Raw genomic sequence first — 23,169 nt, 5'->3', positions numbered from 1 at the left:
AATCCCATCAGAATAGACTTAGCCTTTCATCCCTATGAGACAGATAAATTGAGTATCATGCAGCTTGCAACTAGCATTTCTTCTGGATGAGAGTTATAAAATCAGTGTCCTATCTTTCACACATTGACACCAGACTACTTGATATTTTATTTTAACAATGATGATTGTTATTTGGGAGACTTAACAGTTCTTCTTCCTTACACTAGCTGAGAGTTTTATTTCAGTACTTGTATATGTGCTATATATATTTTCAAAAGACTTTGCATTTGTTGAGATGAAAAGATATGCCATAGTATTAAATTATGTAGATAAAAGATGAGACCAATTGAAAATTCATTCCTGTTGTGAAATGCAGTCTTTTGTCAGTGACTACTCATTTAAGCTCTGTACATATAACTTGAACTGAAATACAAAACCACTGAACAACCCAGTGCTAAGGTACATCTTCAGTCACTGTGCTGAAGTAGCATTTTCAAGCAAGCCTTGAATTCAATAGCTCAGTGCTGGTAGCACTGGTAGGTGTGGCTGCAGTCTGATGCATATGGAGGCAACTTCCTTATAGATAAATATTCTTAAATGAATAAAGGGCAATCCTGGGGTATTAAAGTTGCAGCCATGGGTTAGACTACATATTCACACATCCATGCACACACACCTAGGCTTAAGGTTTCTTCCAAGGAGTAGAGGGCTGGGGCTACGTGAATTTTGTCCATAATGTGTTTGTGGCTGATGGAAGTGCTCCAAGGAAGTCTTGCTGAGAATGATGCTCCTCTGTGACTCAGCTTCCAGGGACTTTGAATTCTGGCCTGTATGAACAGAAGATATTCTTGGTCTCGTGTTTACAGTGCTATAAGGTGACAAAAATGAGGAGACACTCTAGGGTGCTGCTGACATGTCAGTCGTCATTTGTTAAGTGGGATTCATCTTTCATTGAGATATAGAATAACTTCTCTGTTAGGTGCTTGGGCTAAGCTAATAATTTAGACTTGTTTTATCATGAATAGATACAGTCGTGTACATAAAGTGAACAGTTTTTGCTTCCTGTCTTAAGATGCCAGTTTTCTTGGAGTCTCTCTCCGTTCATTGAAGGAGTAATTGATTGAAACTAGGCACTAACTTCCAGATTAGATAGGACCAGGAGAGTCCTTCAGACTCTTTATCTTGAGCCTTCATATCTATATTTCTACTACCTTCTAGCTGCCACTTATGCATTATAAGGCAAGGAGTCTATAACAGGCTTTAATATAATTTTGTTTTTCAGATAAAAAAATCTTTATCTTGGCCACTTTTTCATTAAATTTATATTGAAACCTGAGTTGGACATGTACATACAGCAAGTCCACTCAGCAAGATCCTTATGCAAAGACAAGGTGTTATTTTGTGACTACCCCGTACTCTGTAGGGTTTGGTAAAGAGTAGGAGCCAAAATTCTCAGATACTTTGAAGGTCCTTCAGCACATGAGGAGTTTGAAACTCTTTCATAAGCCTGATTTATCCACAACGGCCTATGCTAATACATTGCCTCTTTCTTGCAAATGCCTGCTTAGTGTCTCTGTGGAACACTTGGAAAATTTGAAATATCTTTGAAGGGATCATGAGGGCTGCCAGATGATATCAGATGAGTCAGAGGTCTGTTACTTAAAAGGAATCCTGCAGGACTCTTGTTTCACTGGTTTCCATTCTCCTCTGGTCTCCACTGGAGACTAATGGACTAATTGGGCTAAAATATTACTCAAATGAAGCTGCTGCCCTTTCCTAAACTAAAAGGGGTTACTGAGCCACTGTTGTAATTTAGTTATTCAACGCAGAAGAAATGAAGAATAAATTAGTTATAAATATGCGTGGGATGGCTTTTTAATATACAGTCTGCTCAGTGTTATTTTGCAGTAGGTGCTCTGTTGAAAACAGAGAAACTTGGTGAAATAGAGCTGGTGTGAAGTACAGAGCTGGGATCTGCATGACAAAACCTGCAGGGCTTTAAGCTCTTCCAACCAGTACCACTACCTTGCATGCAGCATGCTTGGCTGGTGCAAGAGACAGGAGTGATTTTCAGCTTGAATTTTGAGCACCCTGGTTTAGTTTTGTCTGTATTGGGGAGGGTCTTGTCTGTTTATCTAAGTGTGTGTGGGATGCACCAGATGAGACTATACAGGGTGATTCTATGAACACAAATCTGATTGTGCTGCTGACAGAAGATACTCTGGATGTTGTCTGCCAGAACCCTTCTTTACTGGGATAATGAGGGGTGGGGGAATGTGTCACGGGATCTGACTTAACTTCCAGTGTCAGTAGCAAAGGAGAGAATAAATCAACAAAATGTGGAGTATCAAATTGCCAGGAGCAGACAGTATTCATCCATGAGTTCTAAAGGAATTCAAATGGGAAATAGACACCGTAACAGACCATTTGGAGGAATCAACAGCGAAGAATGGGGTTAGTAAACAGAAAGATAAATATGTTATATTGCAGAAGAGTTAATGTGGTTTCTGTTAACAGAAGTTGTATTTCACAGATTACTGTGGTTCTGCAGAGGAGTCAGGGAGAGATCCTGGTGTTATCTACTTTGATTTGAAAAGGCATTCAACAGGTCCCTCACCAAAGGCTCCTGGAAAAACTTAGCTGTCATGAGATAAGGAGTAAGAGTCTCTATGGATAAATAATTGGCTAAAGGGTAGGAAACAAAGGGCAGGAATAAATAGACAGTTTTGACAGTGTAAAGAACCAGTGGTGTAGTCTCATAGGATGTCTGTGCTGCTAGGGTATCTGTTGCTCAACATATCATAAATGATCTGAGAAAGCAAAATTGAAAAAAAAGGTTGCAGCTTCTAACAGGTTATTCAAGGAGTTGAAACCAAAACAGATTGCAGAGAAGGATCTCGCTGAAACCAAGACAGATTGCAGAGAAGGATCTCACATTAGTGAGTGACTGGTTGGTAAAATTAATGGCAGGTAAAAATCTGTGTGTATAAATTGTGAAGTAATGCATATGGGGGAAAAAATAATTCTAATTTTACATACAGAGTGGTGAACTATAAACTAGCTTACCACTCAAGAGTGTCAGTTTGATGCTTAGTAACAATGAATAAAACAAGTAGCATGCTAAGAGTTATTAGGAAAGGAACAGAGAACAGTATTATGCCACTGTATTTATGCCATTAGTGTTGTATCCATGACTCAACCATGTATGGAAGACTGTATTTCTTTCTGGTTGTTCTCTCTCTTGCCCCTATCTCCAAATAGAAAAGATGTAAAAAAAAAAAAGTCCATCAAGGACACAAAAATAACTACTGATAAGTTGCTGGAGGGTGGGAGAATACTGAGGAAATGCTGCCCTGTGATGGCCCTAATTTCATACTCTCCCCCTACCATCTTTTGGCACTGCATAAGGCAGAAGACAGCTTCTGGTCTGGTACAGTCCTCCTTGTGTTACAATTTCATATGAAGCGTCAGCAGTTTAGGGTGCACGTATGTATTCAAAGTCTTTTTAATTTACTAGTCTAAAACTGATACAGTCCCAGTTGATGTCAATGGAGCCAGATTCTCTCTCTCTTTTGTTCTTTCTTTCAGCATGAGCTTGATCTAATTTGTTCAAATAGAAGTTGTGTTGTATATTTTTCCTACACTTTCTCCTATTTCCGTAAGCAAGGGTTGGAAGTCTTGAAGGCACCTGAAGCTTAAAACTCTTATCTGTTTCAGTGGGACAGTGTATCAAACCCCATTGTGGTTCTCTGCTAAGTCCTTGCCAATGGATTACAATTATCAGACTGCTTAGCTTAGTGTTATCAATGGGCCTAATGTGTAGTCAAAAAAAAGCACCAATAGTTTATAGCTAGTGCAACCCTTTAAATAAAAATACTATATTATGGTTCAGCTTCTGGTGCAACTTTATTTGTTTGGAAGATTAGAGGTTTCAAGTGTTATGTGAAACTGACTGACTAAAAGTTAAATATTTGGGTTGTCAGATGTATTATAATAGCCACAGCCAAGAAATGGGAACTAATCAATGATTATATCCAAGCATTTTTAGAGAATCAGAGAGAAATGACCAGAAGATCTAAGAGAAATCTAAGCTGAGGGATGCCAGGTACAAGTTAAAATAGCTCATTAAAAACATCTATGTTAATAGGACATTTCATCACCTTACTGAAAATGTCTTTTATATTTTACACAGTCATTAACTCAATTGTTCATGATTCTGCTCCTGGTGTAATAGGGGCTTTTAACAGGATTTTTTTTGAAGGGAGTATCATTTGTGCTTTGTTCACATAATAATATAGGATAATATACATTCCCATAATCTTTTTAATGTATTGTCATATTTAAAAGACAAGATGTTGAAACTGTGTATGAAAATATTAGAATAGAAGGATCTTTGCCATGTTGGTGTACAAGGAATCTTACTTTCTGTTCCTCGAGCCCTTAGTCTTTAAATGGTGAGGGCTCCAGAGACTCTTGGATACATACAGGCAGCTTAGTTGATTCTTGAGACAGATAGGTCTCAAGCTGAGAGAAGAAATGATATTCAGAAATAGCTTTCAAGTAATAAAATACCTAGATGCTTTTAATTCTAAGGTAAAATATATGATGGGGTCTCAACTGCAGGACTGTAAGTTACTTTACAGAATGCATTAGACATTTTTGGCTCTAATTGGACTGATATTACGTTACTTTGGCATTATGTGCGTGTTGTTATTTTAGTACTGCAGTTTGGAGAAGGTACAAGCAATCACACAAATAATTACTGAAACCAGAAGGGGCAAAAAAACCCTAAGAAATCCCACCAAAAACCCCATCTCTGTGGACAAAACTCTTGTCAGTGCTGATAATGTGAGAAATACTTGAAGAGAAAGTAGAAAAAGCCGGGAGTGCAGCTGTCTGTAATTAATTGAAGGAATATTATAATAACTATTATTAGGACAAACCAAACAATAGTTTTGGCAAATATTTTTGTAGCAACTTATATCATCAATGGAGATGATAGGCCACTGTCGCAGGGACAGCATTAGTGTACTAACGATGATCAAAGGCAGCAGTCGGCGGAGGGTGATGGGCACGCATCCACAACAGAAACCTGCGGAAATCCCTGCGGGCTCTCACCTCCCCTCTCCTGACATGACGTTTCTGGTCTCTCATCCCGGGCAGGCTCCCCTCGCCGTGCTCCAGCCCAAGCGGTGCAGGGTGCGTGGTGTGCAGCTGTACACGCTCAGCGCTTTGCACCGGCTGAGAACCCTCCCAGGTGTGGGAGCAGCTTCCCGGGGCCCTCCCTCACCCTTCCGCGGAGCTGGACCTGCTCCTGCGCTGCTCGCGGCTGGTCCCGCTCCGCAGCCAGCGCGCAGCCACTTCCAGCTGTGTGGCATTTAAATGTTACCATAGTGATGAGTAGTGGACACTGCCACCTTTCTCTCTTTAATTAAAGAACAGATGCAGGGAAAGCTGATCTCTTGGTGACCCTCTTTAAGCTGACATCAACACGCTAATTGTTTTCAATTCTTTTCTTCCCTCAGCAGTCGCAGCTCTGTCCTTCGTTCCTATCAAGGTCTTGCCTCTGGTTAGGTTAAAGAAGCAGTAACTCTTTTCAGAGTCTCCCTTTGGGGACTGTTTCAAGCTGTGGCTGCTTCAGAGTGACTAAAATCTCTCCTATCCATTAGCAGAGCCGGTACAGAGGAACGGATGCTCCTGCCTGTGGTGGGAAACTTCTGACTTTCCTCTGCTAAAAACAATCTTAGCAATAGTGCTAAGCAGGGATTTGCTCAGAGTATCCTGAACAGTGTATGATTATGAAATGTATGCATGCATTCTCCCAACCTCCCCTCACCTTGCACCATCTCAGTGCAACACAATCCTTGCTAAACAAACAAGGCAGTTGTGGCTGGGATGCATTTGACTCAGGAAGAAGTTTCCTGCCTTCTAATCTCACGTCAGCCCTTGACTCACAAAGCAGCCTCAGCTCTCTGCCTTAGTTTCCTCTTTTATAAAATAGCACTAGAATTGCTGTTCACCTGTTATAGGAAATAATTGTGCTTTCTCCAGGTGTTTTAATGCACAAAATATTTTATAAAGAAGAACTGCTGCTGGAGCAGTCAGTCTTCATCAGCAGTTGCTGTACAATGGTGTCAGAGATTGTTATGGCTTTTCTATAGGGATTGAAATTGCACATGGTATTCATGTTAATGATAGGCAAAAAAAATTACATTATTTAGTGGCTTCTGCTGTATTATTTGCCCTTTTTGTTTGGCTTCAGGCTGGAGTCAATAGGCAATTTAGCTCGAGAAAAACAGTTACCAAACAAGAAAAGGGATATTATTCATCCCATGCAGGTGTAAGTAGAACAAAAATAGTGTCAGATACCAAATTTAGACTTGCAGAAAGCACTTGCATCACATAAGTTAGCTGGTGATTGCCACTGGATGTCCTCATTGCTGAAGTGTAGAGTTCAGCTACAAGATCCTAAAGATCATCAGTGACAAGAACCCTTGAAATGCAGGAGGCTATTCAAACTGTTTATACAGGGAGATGGAAGGGCTGATATTCTTTGTTGTTGTTGTCTCCTTTATCTCTGGGCCTGCTAGAGTTGGAGCAAGATCTCATTTTCATGATAACCTTACAAGGCAGGAGGTAATTTATACATATGATATACATCATTCTAACACATTCACAACACTCAAAAAAAATAATTACTTTAACTGTAGAGCCAAGCTATCTGATGAAGCAAGATTTACATTTGGGCTCATGAATTGCTTTGTGTATATAGTGCACATGGCTTCTTTCCTCAGCATTTTGTCTATTTAAATGTAAAAGAAACACACAGAATTTCTCAGTTGGTCCATGAAGTTCAGATCACTTTGTCCATCATGTCCATACTCTTTCTCTGGCATTTCTTTGTGTTTGTTGTCTAAAAGTAACAAAAACCCATATAAAATACTGATAAATATTTTACTGTCTCTGGAAGGAAAGATGGAATTTTTCTTTCTGCTATCATCAGCCTCAACTGAGAATTGAGGTTGAAGAATAAAACACTGACTGACCCTACCACAAGCACCTAGCCACTGTTCTGCTACGTACAAATGTGGTCCTTTTTAAAATACACCAGCACTGTGGCCTCAATAAGTGTTTAAAGCAAATGCTTCTCTACACACAGATTTCCTTTGCATGAAATAGGCAGAAATTACACAGCAGTGTCGAGCTGCACAGTTAAAGGCCTAGTGAGCTTCCCTGGAGTTTGCTGAGTTTTAGGACGTAGGACTGTATTTTGCTGCATCGTGAGGATAAAATGAAGGTGTGAAGTTCATATCTGAATGTCAACATCCCACAAGTAATCTTTTAATGTATTATGCTCCCACTTTAATTTGTCTGTAGGCATTTGAATTTTTCTGTATCAAGTCAGGGAAAACTGACAGGCACAGCCAAAAATGCATGTTGGCCTTCTATTCAAGTGAGACAGTGTGGGGTTTCCTTTCCCAGCAGAATTTGGAGGCTCATTTATTTGACTGTAGCTTAAAAATGGCAGACTATTCATTTAAACCCAAATGCTAATAATAACACTAATGCAGAAAGACCTTTAATAATTTTAAACAATGGTGATTTGTGACTTCATTTATGCCAAGAACACGACTGCAGAGGGAAGTGTTTTGTGCTGTAATAAATTGCAGAATGTAAGATCCAGCTTAAGCTAGGACTAAATGCTTGGTAGGTCAGTATGTTCTGTCTTAATTTGAGCTCATCCACATTTTCTGCAGGAAATGTAACTGAAATGTAGCTTCTCACGCGACTTCTAGGGAGAGCATCTGCAAGCTTCTGAGGTTTCATTGCAAGTTATTTGATGCTAGATGTTTGCTGCATTATGACAGTGATTTTAACAATATTTTGGAATGAAAGTGATTCGAGCAGATTAGTAATTGGACCACCCATTTTCTCAACATCAGGAGGCCAATTTCCCTTTGAGAATTGTCAACTGCAAAACCACAATGCTTGAAAATTTATCCGAAGTCACATATTTGGCTGTATTTGTTTCCTTAGCCTCCAAATGCTGGTTTGATATTTCCCTTGTTGTTGACAAGTAGTTGACAGCACACCAAGGAAACATAGCCACAGCTTATATGAGGGCCTCAGGTTTTCTTACATTTTTTTGAAGGTCATTCCTGTTAAGCATTTGATTTTTGTTATGTTCAAAGGTCCTGAAGTCAGATTCTTTAATATAACACACTCCCATATTCGAAGACCACAAAAAATCCGTTTGGCACTTAGGCAATGATGCAGGAGGTTCTTATAGCAGATTTCAGAAGGTAGTTTGCCACTCTGTAGTTAATATAGATGTGACTGTGCATGTAAGCCAAAAGTTCTTGTGAACATAACACACATTTTAAACATTTGTAATTGAATTTGGTTTTATGTAAGTATTGCCGCATTATAGTATGGATTTCTAATGAAAGCACACAAGGCTAAAACTCTACATCCAGTTTTTGTTGGGCACTGAGCATAGGGTCTGTTATCAGCTCCTGCTTTGTGCTCAACCACAGGTTCTGTTCTCTTTTGGGATGATTTGCTATGTGTCAGTATGACCAGCAGATGATACAGAGTCAACAGACCAGCTGCATCCAGTGTTTTGACTCCTTGAGCCCATGATCCTGCCCCATCTTACCCCCAGCATAGCCGACTTTTTTTCCTGACACATCTTCAACACTCATGATAAGTGTCTGTCTCCATGTCCTGAGGCCCTCCACACTGTATGTGGGTCTTCTTCAGAGGGAGGAAGGAAACTTGGGAGTCGTGTTTTTGCTTTTCCCAAATGAGGACTGACTATTTTATTTTAATTGCTGGACAAATGGGTCCTCAAATTCATATACGGCTGTTCAAATTGGTGCTCTGACTTCCTGGGAAGTTGCTGGAGCTTTTAGAGCTGTGAGAATGACATTGGAGTGTGGGGATGGGAACCCAGCTTTACATCATGCCTTTGAAAATACTGCACCTATGCGTAGTTGGTCCATCTCACTTCTGTGATCTAAAAGGGAGTCTGTAAAGCTAAGCAGGGGGAACATACTCCCCTTGTCTATCATAAAGCATTATCCTGTTCCTTGTCAGTATGGAAGCAGTACTATCCAGATCCTCCGCCAAAAATAGGGTGGGTTGGCATGATGGAAGGACACTGTTCAGAATAACTGCTGGAGCTTGTCTGCGTAAGGTTGATTTGCCGTGGGATGTATAGAGGGATTTACTGTCAGCTGTAGCTACTGGAAATAGGAATCCCAGTTAGGAAGCAGGCATTACACAAGTATGTGGTGAAAAGACAGAAACTCGTAAAGCTGCAAGAGTCCTTTTTGTAAAATGCGTGTGAGTAGCCAAATGGGACAATAGCAACATTGCTAATTCATTTAATTAATATGTAATTTACTTGGAGTAGTGTTCATTCTAGTCTGTCTTTCTTCAGAAAGATGTTTTCTGCTGTGGTGAAGCTGTGATTCATTTCCATTTCACTACTTTCATTTTCATGGTCTCTTTGTTAATTGTCAAGGCCTGTTTGATGATTACAGTGGCTAGTAAATGCATTGCTAAATTATGGTCATAAACAACAATGGAAAAAAAAAAGACCCATTCATTAAGGGGTTTTTTTCCTTTTTCTTTTCTCTCTCTTTTTTCTTTTTTTTTTTCCTTGTCCCAAACAATAGACTCTGTTCTCACTAGCAAAAACAAACAGTGTAGTACTTCTCCTACCCCATTTGCTTTGCCCCTTCTTTATTTTCACTTTCACATGCTTTTTCATGGGGTTACATATATTTGCTGTGTGGCAACCTGGAATGTAGAAGATGAAGCAAAGCAGGAGTTGGAGTTCATTGAATGTCTGAGGATGTGAGGGGCATACAGGTATCTCGGCACCACTTAGAGGGAACTGCAAATCCCCGAAGCATCCCTTCTCTCCTGGTGCGTGCTCCTCAGAGGAGGTCCCCCTGAGGAGGATTTCCAGCTAGGCTTGAAAGACATTAACTAGCAAATTAGATAATTTTGAACTTATGTCTGCTCTGCAGCAGAAAGGAAGGATGTCACTCACTGGGCCAGAAGTTAGGGCACAAAAATTTGGAGGAAATGTAAGCACCATCCTTGTTCGGTTTGTGCTCTGTGTGTCTGTGTGGTTGTATTAAGTTAAGCTGTGCAGAAGGAAATAGAAATAGAGACTTTTGCCAAGTTGGTGTCAAAACTAGGCATTACCACAGGCACTTTAGTAAAAACTCTCCACAGAGGATGACATCTGTATGCAGGCCTTTACATTTTTTCCTTGGTTTTTCTTTTGATGTTTTGCTCCTGCTCCACAACAGCAAGTATGAAAATAACTCCCTTCAGTCTGTCTCTAATTTCAGTCCTCCTCCTTTTTCTGCAGAATTGTGGCATTTTGAGCTTAAACCATCTTTGCTTTATAATATATGAAAACTTTTTGCCCAGCCAAAGATGAAAGATTATTTTTGGCACGTGGTCAAAAGACGGCTTAATCGTGTCTAACCCATGAGACTAGTTTGATCAGTTTAACTGTGATGTAGTAGCTTTCCCAAAGCCATAGCTTTTTCTTTTATATAAAGAGTCTGAATTGATTTCAGTGTAATGAAATATTTATTTTGCCTGTTTTAGAAATGTTGTAGTTTGAAAATATATGACCTGGTAACAACAGTTACATCATTTATTCTCTAAAGCAGCAGAATATTGGATAAATTTTAGATGTTACAGTCAAGAAGTTGTGTTGGTAAATGAAATCTTTTGTGCTGTCTATTAAATGCAGTTCTGATTGACTCAACCAAAGTCATTAGTGCCCAACCTGTGTTATCCAGACATTTGTCAGATATTTTAGTTCATTTCATTTCATACAACTTGAACTACGAAGGCAACCTTGTCATTGCAATTTTCACACTCTTTCTTTTTCTTTGTTCTATATGTCAGTGAAATCTTATCTCTGCAGTCTTCTGTCATAGGTTAATAGTCTGGAACAAACTTCATTTAAGACTCTTACACAGAGAAAATGGAGAGAGATTAAGAGAAGAAAGTTGGTGGCCACAACCACTGTTAGATAGATGGTATCTCACAGGCTCTGGTAGTTTTGAAATACCAACCAGAAGTGTGGGAGAGGAAGAGATGAACCATCCTCAAAAGATTGACTCACTCAGTTCAGGTACCTGGTTGAACCCTGGGACCTCCTTTCACATCACAAAGTTCAAATTTTGTATGAGCTTACATGGCTTTGCTTTTAAGGATGGGACAAAACCACAAAGGTCAGGCCTGGATTTCTTTATTCAGTGTTGTTGTTATTGTACACGTAAATCTACAGAAGTTTGCATAGACTCCTGGAAAATCTATGACATAGTTTTCTTATTTCACAGTCTCACAAAAAGACCTGCACTTGTTTTTCTTCAATTCATCCTTTATTGACAGGTAAAGTTACTTCTTTTAAGAAAGGAATTGTTTACGTGTTCCTCTACTTCTCCCATTTCCAATGCAGTTTCTGTTCAAAGTGACTCAGAACAGCTTATTAAAAGCAATTATTTCTGCACAGAAAGGTAAACTGCCAGCAAACAAAACTGTTAAAACAAAAAGGGAAGATCCAGTTGACCTGGAATCTCTGAGAGAAGCAGAGAACCCCAGAGTAACATTTTCCTCTGTCCCCTTACAGTATATGCCCTCTCTGTTAAGACTGTGAACTTTTACTATCCCTTTTGATCCTGTGTTCAGTCCTGGAAAGAATAAAATTTGCCAGCCTAGGTTCAGACAGTGAGGGGGCATTCTCCGATTAATGACTTTTCTACTGTTTCCTCCAGGACATTGTTATTGTTTTTAACAAATAATCTTTACTCTTGCTTCATTTCCTGTTTGTTCCCCACCCATTCTCTTTGCTTTAATTGTTTGCAGTTAGCCAGTGTAAAAATAATCATACTGTGATTGACATTGGGTTCAGAAAATGCAACATGGGGGTTTTTTTCCCCCTTTTTCATAAGATGCATCACAAACCACAGACTCAGAACTCTTGGAATCCCTGGAGACCTTCATTCGGATTCTGGTAAAAAAGCCTTATGTTTTGCCTGCTCTGAAAAAAATCCTGCACGAGTGGCTCTCGAGACTCTGCATGGATAAGACCTTATAAAGCAGAGCCTCTCAGCCACTCACATGTGCGGATGTTTACAGATACAGTTTGATAAGGATGTCAGTAGTGTTATGCTGGTGACAGTATTGACTTCCTGAAATGAGGGACAGCGTAATTCCAGCAGAGAAGAACTCAGGAACCTCTGGTAGGTTGTATACCTTTGGTGTACAAACCCCAGATTTTTGAGTTGATCTTCACCCGGTGATATTTGTAACTGTCCTCCAAACTGAACCCACGGCAGTTCTTGGCTGGGGATCCCCAGCTGTGGGATGTGGTAGGGAAAGAACTGCAACCACAGGTAGGCTATCTGCACCCTACATGCCCAAAACCTGTGGAAAGCAAAACTCCAGGACTTTATACCAGCAGGTCCCCTTGGGTCAGATGTTTCTCACCTTTTCTGTACAAGGATGGCCACAGTCTTCATAAAACATGAAGTCACCAGTGAAAGAGATGCTGGGAGACTTGCTTTCTCATGCCTGTTCCTTGTCCTGCTTAGCCTCTCCCCTTCTATCTCCAAATATTTCTAACCCATCTCCCCTTTGAAGACCCAGAACCACCTGGTGCTGCAGGCCAGTGTGATATCAAATACCAGCGTGCTGCCACCACAACACATCTCACGCTTTGTGTGAGTGACTGCAGAGGAGCAGCCGGCAAAAAATGACTTCAGCTGGTTTATTTTTCTTCTGACTACTTTGTTTCTATGTTGTATATCCCCCCACACTCCTTTTTGCTCCATGTATATCCATCCTTTCCTGCTTTATACCTCTTATTTTATTTAGTTTAAAGAAGGTTCAGTAGTTCATAGAAAACGTTGAAAGATATGTTACTTTGCTGGGCAGGCCGAGGTCAGTCAGAAATCATTCTGTGTTAACCAGGAACCTCAGGCCTTTGGGAACCCCCTAATAGTCACAGTAGCTCAGGTTTGCAATTTTAACACTTCATCAGTGTTGGGTGAACACATAAGAGCACATAATACAAAACCACAAGAAGACCTCTGACAAACAGAACGTTTTCTTTAAAACCAGGTTGACATGAATTGTGCGGGAGTAGAAAGATGAGGTGAAAGACTGTGTATCTTGGGGAGGGAGATTATAAGTTTTGATAAAAGTGAACTTCTTACAAGTATCTTTTGCACAAGCAGAAAAACACAACATTGTGGAAGCGTGGGTGATGTACCAGAAGCATTATTGTTCATATTCTTTGAGGAACTGTTTGTTTTCTCCTATTGTATGTTATTATCTGATCTCAGCAATTACAGTCTCTCCAGTGGAATTTTATGAATGTAACTAAGATTTATAGGGTGCTACAGAAGAAAAACATTTTTGAAGTTGTCAAACACTTCCTGTTATAAGACTGTAAAGTGTTGAATGCCTGCCTTAGGCAGATTTATTGATTTATTTAAATTCACTGTTCCCTAGACATCTGCTTTGGTCACTCTCGTAGAGAAGGTGCTGGGCAAGGTGGACCTTTGGTCTCACCTCACACTCTCCTTCTTGTTTGTTTACTTTTGTTATATTGAATCATATGAGAGAAAAAATTTGGTTCACCCATTAAAAAAAAATAAAGAAAAAGAGAAACTGGTGGGCTTTTATTCAAATAGTCTCAATACTCCACAGCAATGAAGCAAAGACAGAATTTTCCAGGTGATTGACTGTGCCTTTGCCATGACTTTTGAGTTATGTGCTTTTGGGAGATGCTGAGGTAGAGGTGTGGGAGTGAAGGGAAAGATTTGGTCTTGGATGGTGAAGATTTGTATTAATATGGTAGACAAGAAGAGTGGGTCTGAGCTGAAAGAAGATTGGAGAAAAGAAAGTAGGAAGGATTTAGGGGAAAGGGCAGAACAAGTACATTTTATCAGGAACATGGGATGGATGCCCTTTTGCTGGCATCAAATGTCTGAAACTTTGGTGGAAGATTCCCTGTGTAAGAGCTACACAGATATGAGTTCATTTTTGCCCTTGGTTATGTCATTAGCAGAAGAGCAAAGGTACAAGAGGTGGAGCTGGAGGTTCTGAGCCAGATGATGATGTCGTTGGCAGCGTGATAAATACGGTGCAACTGCTGTTTTCTCTGTTTGCCTTTTTGAAAAATGTAGGAAATTACACGCACAAAAGCTCTGTTAAAATAGCATTGCTTGCAAAGTCAAGCACTCTAATTACGTTGCTGTGTAATTTCATTTCACGATTCCTGTATCTGTACATATGATACAGTCCACAATTATATGATCATGTACAGTTTTTCTTCTGCACAGAACCTCACTGACCATGCAGACTGAAGATGGTCAATTAATGAGCAGCTGTTCAGTCTTCCATTATTTCTTGTGTGGAGCACTATCCCTACAATTCGGTCGCTCATCATTCTTGCTCTGAAGACAGAATTACTTACTTTTTCATAGTCTCTTGTGTGGTATTGTTGAAGAGAACATCTAAGGCAAGAGGGCATGGTCTTAAGCTGTGCCAGGGGAGGTTTAGGTTAGATATTAGGAAGAAATTCTTTACAGAGAGGGTAATCAGGCATTGGAATAGGCTACCCAGGGAGGTGGTGGATTCTCCGTCCCTGGAGGTTTTTAAGGTAAGACTGGATGTGGCACTTAGTGCCATGGTCTAGCAACCACAGTGGTAGTGGATCAAGGGTTGGACTTGATGATCTCGGAGGTCCCTTCCAACACAACTGATTCTATGATTCTATGATCTAGGTACATCAAACTTCCACTTTATCTTCACAATAGGTGTGTTGGGAACCTGAGAAAAGGGAGTATCTCAATTTTACAGGTGGGAAACTAAGAGGCAGAAATTTGGCTCAAATGAGGAATCCAAGATATGTGAAGGTACTAAAAGTAATCTGATTATATATATTTCTTTCAATAGTAATATTATTATTACTATTATTACTAATATTATCTAGCATTTCATGTATTCAGAGTAATGCATCACATTATTCAGGTTGCACCTGTGAGTGATATGCAGAACGACAAAGTTTTAAGTCACATGCCTAGAAAAGGAGGAAGACAGAGTTAGGGATAGCTGGGAAGGTCCAGTTACACAGGGGACCTCACACAGGCTTTGGCAAGGAGGGGATCCAACCTGCTCAAGCAGGATCCACCTACCTATCTGCTAATGTAAGCTTTTGCTTCCTTCCTTTCATCCTTTACCTCGTTCACAACTCACTTCACAGTCTGCAAAAAAAATGAACCAAAGCCACATTCTCACTGACAACCCAGGCTTGATTTGTTATGCAAGAAGATTTGTTCTGTGCAATGGTACAGAGATCTTGTGGAAAAAAATAATCTGTGATCCTGCAATTAGTTTATTGCAATTCATCTGTGTGAAGGGGCTAAACAAAGACTGTACAGGCAGTTATTGTTCTTTGTGTCGAAACTTTTGAGCACCAGATTTTGAAGCCTTTGTAGCATTTTGCATGTGTATCATGTATATCTTTGCAGACTAGGCACAGCGGTTACAAAACCTTCTTCTCCCTTTCATCTTCCTCTTCCCTTCGTTGGCCTCCACACCAGTTATCAGCTGATGTTTTTATTGTTTCTTAGTTTTTCTACTTTTTACAGCTCTAGTACAGATATTTCAATGTCCTGTAATTTATTCCCTCTCTAAATGGCAATTTTCTTGCTGCTGATTTGCTTTCAGATATAATGCCTAAAGCAGGCTGTCAGCCATTCTGAAAGTATATGATTCTTCTCTCTCAATATCACGCAAGCCAAGTTTGGCTGGAAGGACAGGGGAAAACTAAATTGTTCTCATAAAAGAGAAAACATAGCACTAATATATCTTTATACTATGTTCAGGTATCCCCTTTGTGTTATTAAGGGGACTCATGATCTCGTGTGTTTTCTCTACAGGGGATCACATTAATTTATATTTATAAGGTCTCCTGTAATAGATGCTTTCCAGAAACATAAAAGTGAGTCCAAAAGTTCTTTGGATGCCATCAAACCAGAAATAAGCACTGCATAGTATTATCCAGCAGCAAAAAAATAAAGACCTCAGGATTCAGAAAATGAATGATAAAATTGTGTGCATTAAGTAGAGCCTGACCCTGCCACCCTTGTGGAGCTCCCGTGATTCCAGTGCAAGGGACCTTTGTAATCAAGCATTGTTGAAAGCTTGGCTCTCCCTGAGACAGAGAAGGCACTAAGACATCAAAAGTGTGGATATATTTTTGTATATACAAATATTTAAATTATTTGCTACGACTCAACAGGTGCCCTGTGAAGGTTATTGTTGGTCCCTGTCTGGGTGTGGTAGCTCATCCCAACTGCAAGGAAACGAAACTTAGTGTAGTAAAATCATTTTAAACTGAGTTTTGTTACCTCCTAATTGTAGGGGGTTGAAATTCATGTTTTTCTAGCTTGGCTGGTGAACTTAAGTACACAGAAGCTCTTCTAAGTTTGCACTTGGACACTCATAAATATCTTTTCACTTCAGAAACATGTTTTGGGTTTTTTTTAAATTTAGACTATAACTTTCATGTATCTTTCTGTATTATGCATGTTTGTTTTTAAAGGTGTCTCAGTGTTCCATATTATACTAAGAGTGTGGATGTTGACAGTTTGAAAAAATCCATCGATTTTTTCACCTGTCTGTCTTGGTGGTGCTTAATATCCTCTTAGATCTTACTGACTGTGTTTTAGGGAAAACAGTGTGTTATTTTACTTTTTTTTTTTTCTCTCCATAAAGGACATTTCAGAAAGATAGGTGATTGAATCCCATAACAATAAAGGGGTAACTCTTCGAGTGTAACCCAAGGTTAAAAGGGCAACAAAAATTAACTCAATTTCAGTGATTTCCAAGGTGTGTCTATGAACAACTTTAAGTCCAGTCTGAGACACCAGGAAAAGTCTCTTTCCATCACCTGAGGGACTTGGCTGAGCATCATCTCCTTGCTCTACCAAGGTGCATATTCTGGGAGGCTCCACAGGAGCTGTAAAGGCATCATCAGTCCAGGCTTTTCTCTCTCTTGGGAATTGAGGTTCTCCTACCAAAGGGCAAAGCTGGATTTCTCACTCTTGCCTCCTCCCACTTGCCAAGTGCTGTCATATAATGGAAAGAAGAGTGGGGTCTGGAACAACAGGTTTAAAATCTGAGTTCTAAAAACAGTTACAGCCTTGATGAGGGTCTGTATATTTAGTTCACTTGTAATTGGTTTTAATTTGTCGCATCTTTTTTTAAAACACGTGTGATTTGAATCTGAATGTGGTTCACATTAGCTTTTGATTATAAAAATAAATAATATCGGATTCAGTAGATTCAGCAGTTTCTTTGAGAATGGTACTTCCCCAGCCCACCCAACAGTGGCTTTTTCCAGAATGAAGCGCTTTCAGCTTGTTAAGCCGTAACTAGGAGGCCATCACCTGGAGGACTAGAGTCATCTTCAGGGCTGAGTATGCACAGCACCAGCAGTTGCTGGGAAAACAAGCACCTCTTTTCTGGGCTGTCAGCCTATCTGCCACTCGATTACTGCTGGGATGGATAGAGCTGTGGTCCTGGGCTCAGTGTAAAAGGGCTGGTTGTGTATTTTTAGTAAATACCTTTAGATTCCTTCTGTAATATATTAGATCAACATCTGAAAAAAAAAATATACCCCTTTATAGAAGGCTTAGAGTTGTGTTCCATATATTTCTGCATTTTCCTTCACTTGTCTCTCTGTTTCTTGATTGCTAGATGGAGCATTACTGGCATAAATTTCTTCTAGGACCCAGATTAACCTACTGGAGCTGAACAGATCTTTTCCATAAGTACGTTAAATTTAGTAAAAGTGTAGATCATAAAGCATAGGGCTAAGTAATTAGGGTTTTGTCATGTGTTTTGGGGGTTCAGGAGAGATTTCAAAGTCAACTTATCCACTAGGTAGCAAACAAAAGTCCTTATCGTGGCTTAAAAGAAGACCTAACATAAATTTATATTAAAACTCCAGAAATGAATTTTCCAAAGAACATGTGGTGCATCTCTTGAAGATAATGACATTTTTTATTACGAAAAGTGAGCAATTGTGAGTAAAACAAGCAAAGAAAACACCTAAACGTTTATTTACCTAGCTGAGCTATTTTAAAGGCAGGTTCAATACAGTACGTGCTTGTTAAATGCTGTGTTATCATGTGTCTTTGAAGTAGATTTTTTTTATTCTTGTATTCTTTCATTGGAGTGTCTTTTTTTTTTAAATGCACTTTCATGATATTTTTTTTTAAAACACAGAGAGAAATGCTATTGACCAGCAAACTCTCAGGAAATCCTTTTTCTGGCCTCTTAATTTATTCCTGTAGTTTGACATAAGCTTCCATTTGTAGGCAGAAACCCTTGGCTATCAGCCTACAGATGATGCTCACATGTACAATCAGAAATTTAAGTTTTACTCTATCAAATAAGAATGTGCTAATGGTACTGACTCATTTCTGGGTCTGCATACAATCAAAATGTGGGGAGCAAATTTGGAAGGAACTTAGTGGTATTTCTTTTCCACATGTCTGGAACCCATGAGTCAGTACTCCAACACATACATTTTGCTGTTTAAATAGAATATGCTATAGTTATTTTTTTATATTAAAAATATGGTTTATCATTCTATAGAACTTCTCATCCATAGATCTCATGTAGGTTTACCAGTTAAGTAAGGAACTCATTCCTGGTGGTTCTTGAGATTTTCCTAGATCTTAATATACCATTGGTTTCAGCCTGAATTAGATGTTTAGCCTTTGATTCAGATGAACATTCATACTGGGCAAGGTTTTTAAAATTAAGTCCATACTTACGGGATTTCCTAAAGTGGGTTGGGATTTAAGTACTTGCTCATTTTCCTTGTAAGCAAAAGCAGAATTTGGTCCCTGGCATCATGTTAGATCCTGGAGATAACTGTTCCAGGGAGGCCCAGTATCATAATTGAGTTAAAGTGTGTTTTAGATCCTGGTGGGGAAAAAAACCACCCAAACAAACAAAACCAAACAACCACCAACCAGCTATCTATTTGAAGCTCTTGTTTGGTAATTGTTCACTGTCCTGAGTGACTGTGTGTTGAAGGTGTGGCTGACTGCAGAGAGGACCTTTTGAGAACAGGCAGATACAGCATTAGAGCCACACGGCTTTCACGTTTGCTTGCCTTGGCTGTCGTCTTCCAGCAGTGTGAAGGGCAGAGAGGGGGAAGCAAAGCACTTTCCAGTGAAGGAGCAGCTCCTAACAGTGGTGGAATTTGTCTCATGAGGCTGGGAGTCAGTTTTTTGGGGATGGGAGGGCAGGAGTCTGCAGCAGCTAAATGCCACGAAAACAGCGTGGTGCAAAATGGAAGGAAAAAATTGCCAAAGAGGTCAGAAATAGAAATGAAGAAAAATCATCATCTCATCATAGGGCGAACACTCTGAAATTATTCTCTAACGATGAGTTTAATGGCATTTGACTGTCTGCAGGTTAGGTTGCTGCGCTCCCTGTTGTCAGGCAGCGGGGTGGGGGGGTCGCGATTTCGGATTAACTAAAAAAAGATGTGTGTGTTTTGGAGGTGCGTGGGTGAGGCAGTGCAAATGTCAAGTTAAGTACTGGTTATAAACAGTCTTTTTAAACAGCAGCACATTTTCATTCAGATCTTTTTAGGTTGTGAAGAATACTGTATCTCTAGCGCATATTTAAAATATAGAAAAAAATCTTCCTGGCAGCGAGCTCGCCATATCTAGTGCAACGTTCTCACTCTGTCTCTCTCTCTCATCCTCATCTGTTGAAAGAGTAAAACTTCTGAGGTACGTCTTCAGAAATAGCAGCAGTAGCCAGCGCAAATGTGCAGTAATTGATTTGCTGCTGCTGTTGTTTGCGGTTGAAGCAGTTAAACCTTCCCAAGCAAAACCAAGTCGTGCGGGCGAAGCTCCTGCGCTGTTGTTCAAACAGTGAGTTTTCTAACGCGGCTAATGGCAAACGATACGATGAAAAATAATAGCTTCTGGTTTATCCTTCGTTTCCATTTTGCACTAGAATGTATACTCAGCCATGCATATGCAGGCTATAATGTAGCATATTTAATCTTCCACTTCGTCTCTGCAGCTTCTCTCCATATACCGAAATAGCAAGGACTGGAGTAGCTACTCTTTCAAACAGCACTTACTGTTCTTAGACGGGCTTTTTGTTGTTTTTAGAGTTTTCTGTTTTTAATCTGAGCTAAGTTTGAACAACTGTAATGGTGGGAAAATCTATCCAGGGTTCATTCTTTTTTACCACGGAATTGGCAAACCAGGAAGAATAGACTTTGTCATGTGCAAATATAGTGACCATAAATGGTGCTGGAGGCTTTCTCCATTGTCCTGTGACTTTGCCACGAGAGAAAGCGCGCGCGAGAAAGAAAGACACGTTTGATAGAGTTGTGAAGAACGCCTGAATGGCTATTGGGTGTTGGGCATTGTCTGGCGGTGACCTCAATTCGGTACAGTAGAGACCCTTGAAAGCACTGTCTGAAGTCACAATACCACTATTCTCCTCCGCTCCCCAAAAGGGATTAGTTAAAAGGGTGACGTTCCGTGCAGAGAGTTCCAAGTATTCCCTGAAACAAAGGGCCCTGAAATGTTTTTGAAGTTATTTTTAATTGAGTTGAACTAATTTAATAAAGGTCCCAAGAAGGAGGGGGGAAGAAAAAAAAATATAAAGGAATGTGATTGTTTTATGATTCCTCGCAGATGGAATGGACATTTATAGCATACTTCTTCTTTAGTCTTCCAGAGAACAGTAGCCCCATTTACAGCTACTGTTAGCAATTTAAAACTGCTCCAAAATGAAGTCTTTCAAGAAGTTGACAGCTTATAAATAAATCTGTCTGATAAAATTGAACATAAACTGCATCTGTGGTTAGTTTGCCAAAATTAATTCTACATTTAATTAGAGATAGCAGTCAAACATATTTAATAAAAAACAGTCTTGGAGAGTAAATCAAATGAAGTCAAATTTTAGCAGATGCTTTGCTTTTTCCCCCCTTTTTTTTCTTTTCTTTTTTTCTTTCCTTCCAAGGAGTGATGAAGTGACCTCACCTCTATGATCCTCAGATATTTAGAAGAGCAGGCTGAGGGGAGGCCTGGGCAACCCATGAGATTATGTAGAAGAAGCCATGAATGACTGGCTTCAGACAAAGGGGGGTAATTATGGTGCTGCAATTTTTATTGATTTCTATAGTTAGGATTTGCAGCAATGCGGCTGTGTTTGCTGTAAATGTTGAAATGAATTAATATGCTAATTATTAACCAAAGAGCAAAATTTGGGTTTGGTCTGGATTTAAACTCTCTGCAGCCCCCAAGCTCAGGTGCGTTGGCATAGGTAGACTGGAAGTTAGGCTGTGCTGTGATTATTAATTACCAGAATTGTGAATGAAGTTTTATTGTCACATCTTGAAATTGAGGAACCAGTTCCCTGCATACAAAATTTATATTCACTACTTTGCATTCTTTTTCACGTGCAGCTCATTCATGTCTCTTCAAAAATACGATTTAATAGACTCCTTAGCTGGTGTAAATAGGTACAGCTCCCACTGCGTAAAGGGAGTCTGGCTCTTGGCAACAATTTAAAAAATACAAGGAAATAAAATAATTCAGTGTCCCAGTTCACCAAATAAAGTCAGACGAACTGTATCAAAAGCATTTGATCCATTGCATTTTAAAATTAAGTGGAACATTTTTCTTTCATAATCCTCCCTCTCAAAGCAGCTATCTGTCTACCACCAAAAAACCCCAAACTTTATTTAAAGCCCAGACCTTGTATAGGAGATTTTAGCCCACGCTGTAAAGACATTAAAAACTTGTTAAGGTTACTAGAGAAATCCTCTCTGCTTGTTGTTTTTTTTTTTCTTTTTATGATGTAGGAAATGACATGATTTTTTAGACATAAGGTTGAGTGCATGAGCTGATAATAGACTATCTTTCTTTCAGGAGTTCAGGTTGCTTTTGTATATTTTACATCCCAAAATAAATATTCCAGGAACTCACTGTTTCCCATGTGGAAAGTGTTGATTAACCATAACTGCAGCATTCTTTCTTCTCAGTCTTTTTTTTTTTTCGCTATCGTTATTTTCAAAACAGTTTAAAGTTTGTAGAAATAAAAAAAACTTAAAAAACATACAGGAAACCCTGATAGGTAGCGTGGTTTAGATATCCCTGGAGGTCACGATTAAAACCTTATTTAGTTAACCTTGTTAAAGTTCTACTGTTACCAAAACCCCAAATGACCCAAATTATACATAGGAGCCCCTAACTGAGAAATGTGGAACATTTTTAGTACACTTTTTTGTTAACGTGCCGTTGCGGCAGCGCAGTCGCTCGCGGACTGAAATAAATATTTGTTTCTGCTTTGAAATGCGCCAGAAAGGGATCTTTTTGCTTTCCTTTCGACCCTTACATTATGAATGGTAATGTTCACCAGGGACTGGTTTTTAATCCCGTTTATGAGGATATTGCACACGCACACATGTACATCTCATTCTAGGGAGGCTGCAACTTGCAAGTCTAACAAATCACAGAGCGCCCAGTGCCTTAAAATAAACCGCAGCAGTGTTGACTTCAACTTTCTAGGAATTGTGGCTGAAATTTCCAGAGTTGCCTATGGAATTTGAAGTCACTGGCCTATTTCTAAAATTTCTTGTGAGTTCAGATATAAAATTCCATAGGCAGCTCTGAAATGCTCAGCTCCTCTTATTCGAGCAGTGAAGAACTGTTTCCTAATTCCCTATACACTTCATGTTAGCCAGGTCCTCAATCCGTAGCGCTGGTATATTCAATCTTGTCTTGATTTAAATGTTGGATTTGACCCTGCTGACATCTGTTTATGGCATATGTGTAGTTATTTTCGAGAGCACTCCTTGGGTGAGACAGTTGACTCGAGCGTGACTTCATATGGTTAATTATGCTGAAACAAAAGCGCTTTGCTGAATCAGAGGCTCCAACACTACTGTTTTGTGAGAAATATCCTTAGAGGTGTTTTAGGAATGATATATGTGCATATGCTCATTACCTGCAACACACATTCATACTGATGTGAGTCTTTTAAAGAACAACTGATTCTCCAAGATCTAATGTATTTCTTTGAATATGG

The 23,169-nt window shown here is 39.5% G+C and overlaps 1 protein-coding gene across 8 annotated transcripts in view; it reads left to right on the top strand.

Annotated features, from left to right (window-relative positions):
* The window catches only part of SOX5 (SRY-box 5), a 641,934-nt gene that overhangs the window by 236,372 nt on the left and 382,393 nt on the right, over positions 1 to 23,169 (top strand). The window contains exon 1 of one of the 8 annotated variants that reach the window (XM_027680810.1): positions 19,954 to 19,991. The exons of the other annotated variants lie outside the window; for them this stretch is intronic. The gene's annotated coding sequence lies outside the window, so the exon portion shown is untranslated. Of the gene's footprint in view, positions 1 to 19,953; positions 19,992 to 23,169 lie in introns of those variants that run through there. 8 annotated transcript variants of the gene reach the window in all.

The sequence above is a fragment of the Neopelma chrysocephalum genome, unplaced genomic scaffold, assembly GCF_003984885.1.
Source record: "Neopelma chrysocephalum unplaced genomic scaffold, ASM398488v2 Primary Assembly neopelma1_59, whole genome shotgun sequence".
Lineage (NCBI taxonomy): Eukaryota > Metazoa > Chordata > Aves > Passeriformes > Pipridae > Neopelma > Neopelma chrysocephalum.
The sequence above is the reverse complement of the archived record's forward strand: the minus strand, read 5'-3'. Positions and strand labels throughout refer to the sequence as shown.